At 57.3% G+C, this 8,769-nt stretch overlaps 1 protein-coding gene across 1 annotated transcript in view; it reads left to right on the top strand.

The window, feature by feature from the left end:
* The first annotated feature begins 2,867 nt into the window (after positions 1–2,867).
* Positions 2,868–8,769, top strand: part of CAPN5 (calpain 5) — a 93,993-nt gene continuing 88,091 nt past the window's right edge. The window contains exon 1 of the mRNA XM_090030728.1: positions 2,868–2,975. The gene's annotated coding sequence lies outside the window, so the exon portion shown is untranslated. The remainder of the gene's footprint in view (positions 2,976–8,769) is intronic.

Genomic DNA, 8,769 nt, shown 5'->3' with positions numbered 1-8,769 from the left:
TGACAGCAAATAATTCAGCATTCATTGTGGCCTGCAACTTGTCTCTCTGGCTGGCAAATGGCTTGAAGAACGAGGAGTTTAAATTAATAGATACATAAATATTAATACATAAAAAAGACATCAAGATGAATAAATACATTAAAAAAAAATCTCTCTGTCTAGGTACATGTATGAAAAAGGCATAAAGATTAATAAATACATTTAAAAAAAAAATCTCTGTCTAGGTACCTGTATGATTCCTATCACGGAGGCATCTGAGTGCCTGCCAAAATACATCAAGCAACTGGGGGGAGTACGCTGTTACTGTATGGAAAGGGGAAAGGCAGAATTTACTACTGACGTTCCATAGGCTGCTGTCACGGCAAATATTGTGAATTTTCCTGGGGGTCGTTTTTAACAAGGGGACCGGCCACTGGAACAAGGTGCCAAGAGAAGCCGCGGATTCTGCGGCCACGCCTCAAGAGATGGAGAGTGCTGAGCGCTCCTCTCCCTCCCCTCCAAACCTGATGGCAGATGAAAGCTAGAACAGCTGTATAATCACTAGAATGACTGTATCCTTATTTACTGCAGTGCTGTAATGCAGGCAGATGTCCGCTGGGACGGATCGGAGAAGCCAAACATCTTTAGTTGAGCAGAATGCAACGAGAAAAGAAAGTCGGGTCATTGATATGCCTATCAGGAACATCCAGAGTCGTTATAGTTGCTATTGTCTGCCTGTGCCTGTCAGGCAATGAATATACCCCAGCTACCGAAGCCAGTGGCAGTGATATGGTTTGTGCCCTGACTCCCCAGCCCCCCAAAAACCAGGTTTATAGTCACAGCAGGCCTTCCCTCCGTGCGTGCAAGTTATTACTGCTGGAGACCTTGCCTCTTCCTTTGCAGCCTTTGGTGTTGCCCACTGGCAGAGGTGAACATGGGGCTGGATGGTGAAAGTCAGGGCATCCTTAGGGCACACTCCAGGCTGCTCTGTGGCAGTAGGAGCCAGCGCTGGAGGGCTTGAGCATGCTCTGCCTGCCCGAAAACTGCTCCAGAGCCCTAAGTTCACCCACAAGGCTGCTCCAGACTTGTCTGACCCACCAGAGACCAAGGGTTTGAAAGCGAGCCCGGGGAATGAGTCCAGCACCATCTCACAGGCGAGCTTCTGGCTCTGCAGTGAAGTGTCAGCAGCTGTGGAAACGCCCAGGCTGGGACAAGCACCAGCCACGAGCCCTAAGAGAGTCCACACAGGACGTCAGCATGGGGTCCCGGTGCATGACAAACCGATAGCTTTGCTTCCCGATTTCCCCGTGGGGACGCACCCACTGGCGTGGAAACACCCTCGAGAGGAGAATCCAGCCCTGGGGTGATGCACAAACCCCAGAACAAACACATTGATTCAAGAAAGGAAAGAGGAACACAGGTCACCCTTCGATGGAAGTCAACTCCCTTGTATTTGCCAAATGAATCATTTGCTGAGTATCTACCCCTCCGCCTTATCTCACACGGCCACTGGACTCTGACTTTTCCCTAGATCGCTTATCCGCTCCCTTTATGGCTCAGTTTTATTGGGGATCTTATCTCCTCTTTCCTCCTGAGCCACCGTCCACCGTTTTCACGGAGCCTCGGCACAAGGCACACGTGCACGTCGCTCAGCAGCAGCAGCAGCAGGACATCAAGATACGGCGGGTTTGTCTGACGTTCTGTTCCCGCTGAGCTTCACATCAGGAAAACGACGCCGTCGCTGACGTTTCAGCCTCAAGGACCGCAGGGCTCGTTTGCTGGGTAAAGTCTGCTTTGGTGGGGCTTTCACTCCCGCTGAAAGCATCTGTATTCATCGAAAGGACATCTCGCCCAGGCCGCTAAAGCAATTAAAGCGGGCGTCCCGCTGCTTGGACCGTGGTCTGCGCTCTTCGGAGCTGCCTCCACTCCTCGTTTACACTTACCTGTCCGTCTCGCACGGCCAGGGCGGCCTTCTGTCATCGGGGATCTCTGCTGCAGCTGGCCTGGGTGTGAGCGGACACGCTTCCAGTTACCGTGTCCTCCCTGGGGCAGCCCCGCTGGTGGGACCCCGGCACGGTTCTCCCTGCTGCGGCGAGCCACGCCGCTCGGGGTCGTCCCTGGGCACGCAGGGGAATGGCTGGGGGCACCAGGGGGACACCGGCGTTTGAGCGATTTAGCTTGCGTCCTCACTGCAACGAGGGTGAGTCACGGGCCACCTATGCAAGGGCAGACCCGGGGCGAAGTCGAAAGCACCGCTGCACGTGGGCGAGAGGCTCTGTGCGGGTGGGAAGAGATGGCGTTCGCTCTTAAAAGTGCACGTAGCGGCCAGGACAGCGCGGTAAGTCAAGATGCCGTACGCCTTTCTCGCCTACGCAGGAGCGCACTCCCCCCTGCGCGTTCCCGCCAAGGTTTCATAATGTCCACGGGGACAGAGACTGGTCCCGGGGGGCCTTGCACAGCCTGAAATTAGGCGTCTTTGTGCATGGCTAGACATTACCCTGCACACAACCAGGCTACAGCGTCCCTTCAGTTGTCCCGGCTGACTCAGGTCCGTGCTCCCGAGCACAAGGTGGTGAGGCCTTCAAGCCGCCATTTGCCCCTGTTTATTTTAAGAATTGATCACAACTCCCTTGCACGAGTAGGTCCCCAAGCGCTCGACGGAGGCCGTCGGTATTAGTACGCCCATTGCACAGATGGGAAAACCGAGGCACAGAACAGGGACGTGACTGGTCCCGGGTGGCTGGCGCAGCTGGGAGCGGTATCCGGGCCGGGGGGGGGGGGCAGTCCCAGACTGCCCCCGCTTGCCCCCTGCTCCATGGGGCGCCCCCGCCCAACGCCCCGCCCCCCCGGGCGCCCCCCGCCTCGCGGCCGCCCCGCGCCCGGCTGCGCGGCGCAGGCGCCTCGTGGCCCCGCCCTCCCCCGGGGGCGGGGCTTTGCGCTGCGGGCGGCACGGCCCGGGCGGCGGCGGCGGCGGCGGCGGGTCGCGGCCGGGGCAGGTGAGCGGGGTCCTGCGGGCCGGGCACACGCGCGCACGCACACGTGTGCTTGCAGCCGGGTTTGCACCGTCGGGCGCTCGCGCGGGCCGGGGCGTTGCAGTGTGCAGGGGGGTGTGCGCGCGCGTGCCCGTGCGCAGGTGCGGGTGTGTTCGCATCTGAACCTCTGTCGTCCTGGCCTCGCGCGTGCCTGGGGATCTGTGTGCACGTGTGCTTGTGTGTGCATGCGTGCATGTGTGTGTGCACATGCATGTGCGCGCGTGCATGTGTGCGTGTGTGTGTGCATGGGTGTGCATGTGCATGGATGTGTCTGTGTATGTGTGCATGCATATGTGTGTGCATGGATGTGTGTGCATATATGTGCGTGTGCATGCGTGCACGCGTGCATGTGCGTATGTGTGCATGTGTATGGGTGCATGGATGTGTGTGTGCATGGATGTGCATCTGTGCATATGTATGTGCGTGCGTGCGTGTGCATACTCACATGTTCATACATATATATATGTGTGTTTGTATAGCCGTACGTATTTATACGCGCGTGAATAGGCACACGTGTGTGCATTACGGGCGTGCGGGCAGTGGGTGCTGCCGGGGATGCGGGGCAGTGGAGAGCTTGTTGGTGCCCCCGCTTGCAGGGGGCCGGGGGATGTGGGCGCCTCTGGGGCCTGGGGGGCGCAGCGCTTCGGTGCCAGGCGATGCGGGCTAGCGGAGGCAGGTGCCTGCGGGGGGCCCCATCCTGCCCGGGAGGCTGGTGTCGGTGCTGGGGTCTGCTGCTCGGCAAGTTCTCCGTGCGCTGGGGCTCCCGGGGAGCGCCCCCCTAGTGCTGCTTCCCCTGCCCTCTGCAGACCTGCCAGCTCCTTTGGGTGGGTGGCTGATGTGCAAGTGTCCCTGTCATCGCCTATGTGGGGGTTTCACGTGTGCCCGTTGCTGTGGCCTCTGGGGGTGTCTCCTGCACCGATCGCCCACAGCGGGCCAGCGGGATGCAGCAGCCGCACCCCAGGGTCTGCTCTTTGTCCTTCTCTTTGTCCACAGGGGCCGGGTTTGGAAGTGGCGGGCTGAGAGCGCAAGGGCAGAGGCTTAGCCTGGGGATCGGGAAGCCCTGTCCAGCCACAGGGGAGAGGCTAGGAAGGCCGTGGGGTCTCCATCCCTGGCCGTTTTCAGGAGCGAGTTAGGCAGACGTTTGGCTGGGCTGGCGTAGATCCTGCCTGAGCCGCGGCGGGGTCTGCGTGCTCGGAAATCCGCTCCGTTTGGATGCGAAGTGGAAGCATCGGGCTAGGAGCTGAGCGGGGCAGCAGCCGTCTGCAGAGGGAGTGGGCACGAAGGGGGCTGAGTGCCCGTCCAGCCTCCCAATCTGCGCAGCCCATGAAGCGCGCGTCCAGCTCCTAGAGCACGGGGCGTCTCCCCTGGGGGTGGGCGTCTTGCAAGTTAGGCACGTACTCAACTGCGTTGCTGAATCAGGGCCTCTGGGTGTCTGTTCCCCGTGGTAGGAGCGGTAGGATATTTCGAGGGGGGAAAACCTAATGCAGGTCCCCGTCTAGGGACCTCCTCATCCCTGAGCATTGCCCTGTCTCGAGACAGCAGTGCCAGGATGCCTGCGGCGATGAGCGGTAGACAGCGCCGGGATGCTCAGAGGTGCCGAACCCCCCCCCACAAATCCACCTGAGGCTGAGGGGAGCCGTCGAGTCTCGGCGCCTCTGAAAGCGCGGCTCCACGGGTTACAGCGCCCGCTGGCAGAGCTGGGTGGGAGGAAAACCCTGGCGAGGAGGCCTTGCGGAGCCTGGGGCTGGCCAGGGAGCTGGGATCTGTGCTGAGAAGAATGCGAGGTTTTGGGACAACACCAAACCCTTGTGAAACTCCTTGCAGAAAAGCTGCAGCGAGACGCCCCACCCCAGAAGAGGCCAGTCAGTGCTCAGCACTTGCTTGGGCTTCGAAATAATCTTTCAAAGCAGGGTCCCAGTGGAGCGTCTTGCCCACTGGGCTCGCCGCTGTTTTGCAGCGGGCTTGATCCGCCCCTGAAATCACCTCCGGACCGGTGAAATCTTCCTGAGCAACCGGCATAATCCAAGGGGGAAACATTTCATCAGGAAACTCCTGATCTGCTGTAGTGCAGGCGCTCTCTGAAGTCACTCGCAACCGGGCGATCTGGCCGTGTACGGATGACAGCCGGTAATAATAGACCTGCCTTCCCCCTCTGATGTCCTGCAGGTATCTGCTGCCTGGGGCTCAAATGTTTGATGTCTCAGGTTGATGTCCCAACACCTGATTGATGAGGCGGAAGATTCTCACCCAGCTTTATGAAACCTTGGCAGGAAGCTGGGGGGGAACGCGCAGGGGGGAGTACCCAAGCATGAGAGATGGAAAGCAGGGGGGAAAGCAGGGCATTAAGCAGGGAAAAAATCCTATTAAACTCCCCAGCTGCTCTTCTTGCTGCGTCCAGAATGCTAAGATGGAGGGGCGGGGAAGGGTCAGTGCTGCAGCCTTTCCTGTGGATGCTTTGCCTTCTGGGTGACCACTTTAACACTGTATGCAACTGGCGGGTTGTGAATGCACAGCAGATGCCAGTGTGTGTGTACTGGTGGGTTGTGCATGTGTAGCAGATCCCGGTGTGTGTGTACTGGTGGGCTGTGCATGTGTAGCAGATGCTAGTGTGTGTGTAGTGGTGGGTTGTGAATGCACAGCAGATGCCGGTGTGTGTGTACTGGTGGGTTGTGCATGCGTAGCAGATGCCGGTGTGTGTGAACTGGTGGGTTGTGCACACGTAGCAGATGCCAGTGTGTGTGTACTGGTAGGCTGTGCATGTGTAGCAGATGCTAGTGTGTGTGTACTGGTAGGCTGTGCATGTGTAGCAGATGCTAGTGTGTGTGTACTGGCGGGTTGTGAATGCACAACAGATGCCAGTGTGTGTGTACTGGCGGGTTGTGCATACGTAGCAGATGCCAGTGTGTGTGTACTGGCGGGTTGTGCATACGTAGCAGATGCCGGTGTGCGTGTACCGGTGGGTTGAGCACGTGTAGCAGATGCCGGCGCATTCGTGTTACGCTGGCGGGACCCCCTGGCAGAACGGATCTTTTATCCGGCGGCCGGGAAGTGTTCCCGCTGGCAGGTTTTATGGCTGTGCTTTCTGCCACCGGCTGCGGGTTAGTTCCCGAGCGTGCTGCCGGATGTGCTTGGCGCTCGTTAGCACGGTAATCTCCCATGTGCGGCTGCTTTGTGCTGGAGTCAGCAGAAGCCGGCTGGCCCGGGGAACACGCTGCTCAGGCTGCAGTGCCCTGGGCACAGGTGGTATCACCAGCACTGCAAGGTCAAAGTAGGGGCCTGCCCATATGCAAAGCCCAAGCAGGCTCCCGTCAGCTCGTTTGTGGGTTGTTCCCCGTAGCACGGTGGCCAAGCGTGTGTCTGTCCTGGTCTGTGGCTAATCTCCCAGAGCCAGGCTGCCTGCTGCTATCACAGCTGATAAGCCCTGCTCTGTTGTCCATGCGGTAGAGATCTGTGCTTTGCAGTGAGCCCTCCTGAGTTCAGCCCTTGCTGATACCCCCTCGGCACCTCCCAGCACCTGGAGGAGGAGGAGATAACCATCCCTGAGCTAACGGAGGATCTCCAGTGCCTGTTAGCAGTACAGATCAACCGTTGAGCAGTCCCAAGTACATCTTGTAGAGACAGCAGCATCTGAGGCACTTGTAAGGATTTCTTTGGTTGGCATCTTCTACTGGACCAACTGCAGTGTTGGGATAGAGGGAGACAAGCTTTCCAATGCAAGACATTCTTCAGGACACCTAGACAAGCATTTGAAAGCTTGTCTCCCTCTATCCCAATTGGTCCAAGTAAAGGTGTCGCCCAAGGAAATCCTGGTCTCTGCAGGCGAGGTTCTCTGGGTAGATGTGAGATCTTTTATTCGACCGACTAACGATTTAGTTCATCTAATAAAAGCTCTCACGTGTATCCAAAGGACCGCGTCTGCCTCGACCAACACGGCCACGACCAACAACCCTTGTCTCTGCGGTAATTGCTGGACCGTGACGGCTACGACATCACTCTAACGCTACCACGCATGTCTGCGTCCTGTATGTTCTCCAGCTGTTCGCCTCTTTATGTGCGTGCTTGCGTGTTCGCCTAGGAAGGCAATGAAGTTTTCCTGCCTAGGCCGGGCGTTGATTGAAACAAGGGGTGTCATTCTGGTGTCTTTGGCGGCCGAGCCGGGAGGATGAACGCGAGCACAATCGCGGGCGCAGGGCTGTGCCGCTGCGAAGGCAGTTCTTGCTTGCCTGGCTACTATCATGGGCCATTTCTGCAAACGTTCATGAAGTAAAGCTCAACCCCAGACCTTGCAGTTGGTGTTGTCGTCTCCCGCTCTGCTTGCTTTCCTCTGCCTTTCTATTCTGGTGTCCCTTTGCCAGGTAGCTGCTGCCCTGTGCCCCACGTGGTTTAACTTGTGCTTGGCTTGATACTTAAACACGTGTTCCTCCAACTTTCTGGATCTATTTAAGATATATGTATCTATCCCCCCCCCAGTTATTCTTGAAGCCCCTCACTCATATTTATCCTCATAACTGCCCTGTGGAGCAGGGAAGCTGTGGACCCCCTTTGGTTCCCTCAAAGGCTTGACCAAGGTCACCCAGGGAGTCTGTGGCAGAGGAAGGAATGAAGCCCTGGCCTCCTGAGACCCTGCTGCTGGCCCTGCGGGAAGTGGCTTTGGAGGAGCCCCCTTATGCCTGCCAAATCGCACCAGATCTTTGGCACGGTGTGGTCCCAGTACTGGGGAAAGCTGCCTGGTTTCGACATCTGCAGGTCGCTGGACTATCTCCCTCGGAGCAGGAAGGGCTAAGGCCACAACCAGAGTCTCGTGGTGCCTTTCCCTGGAGGTGCAATATATTACACCCATGCCCATACTCCTCCCCAAGACAAATAAGTCTAAATGAAGCTATGTGTCTCCCAGCCAAAGCCAGCTGCGCAGGCCCAGGGATGCGGGAACTGCATGATCCACCCTGCAATCCTCTGCTTCATCTGAGCTCCTTACAGGAGGCGCCGGATGGCTTCGGACTGGGTCTGAGGAGCTGGGAAAGGGTAGTCCCGGCAGTCTGGCCTCAATAGTCTATGAGGCTTTTGGGCAAGGCATTGCGGGGATCATTAAAGACATGCAGGTCCAAGGAAAACGAGGCGAAAATGCTGCGAGGTGGGTCACGCCAGACTAAGAGAATTGCTTTTTCCAGACAAAGGGGATGTAGACCTCCTCTCTCAGGACTTCAGCAAAGCATTTGATGCTGTCGTGCATGGGAAATGATTGTTAAACTGGAGACCATCGGGATTAGCGGGGCTGTCAGGTGGGGAGGAAGCGTTTTAAGGGGAGAAGGCAGTATCAGTTCAGAGGACCAGAATATAATGCGGGACAAAGCGGACCTCGAAGAGTGTAGCAATGGGTATGGGGTGAGATTGTCAGACAAAGTGCAGTATCCTCCACTGAAGGGCTAATAACAAGAAAAACGGCTATCACCTGGAATCCAGCAATCGCTCGGGGCAGGAGAGAGATCTGGGTGCATTAGCTGATCGCTGGATGACTCAAGTTGCTGTCTGATGCAGCCATGAGAAAAAATGCAATCCTACGTCTATCTGCTCTCTCAGGCCAGGTGTTCTCAGTGGAGACGGAGAAGTATTGGCAAAGCCTTGGTGAAACCTTGCTTGCAATATCGGTTACACTTTACTCACCCAGGTTCAAGAAGGATGAATGCAAACTGTGCCGGGTGCAGAGAAGGGCTGCTAAGATGATCAGGGGGATGGAGTCTCTTCTGCAAGAGGGGCTGGA

The sequence above is a fragment of the Crocodylus siamensis genome, chromosome 1 (genome assembly GCF_052110815.1).
Source record: "Crocodylus siamensis isolate JL-2025a chromosome 1, ASM5211081v1, whole genome shotgun sequence".
Classification (NCBI taxonomy): domain Eukaryota; kingdom Metazoa; phylum Chordata; order Crocodylia; family Crocodylidae; genus Crocodylus; species Crocodylus siamensis.
The sequence above is the reverse complement of the archived record's forward strand: the minus strand, read 5'-3'. Positions and strand labels throughout refer to the sequence as shown.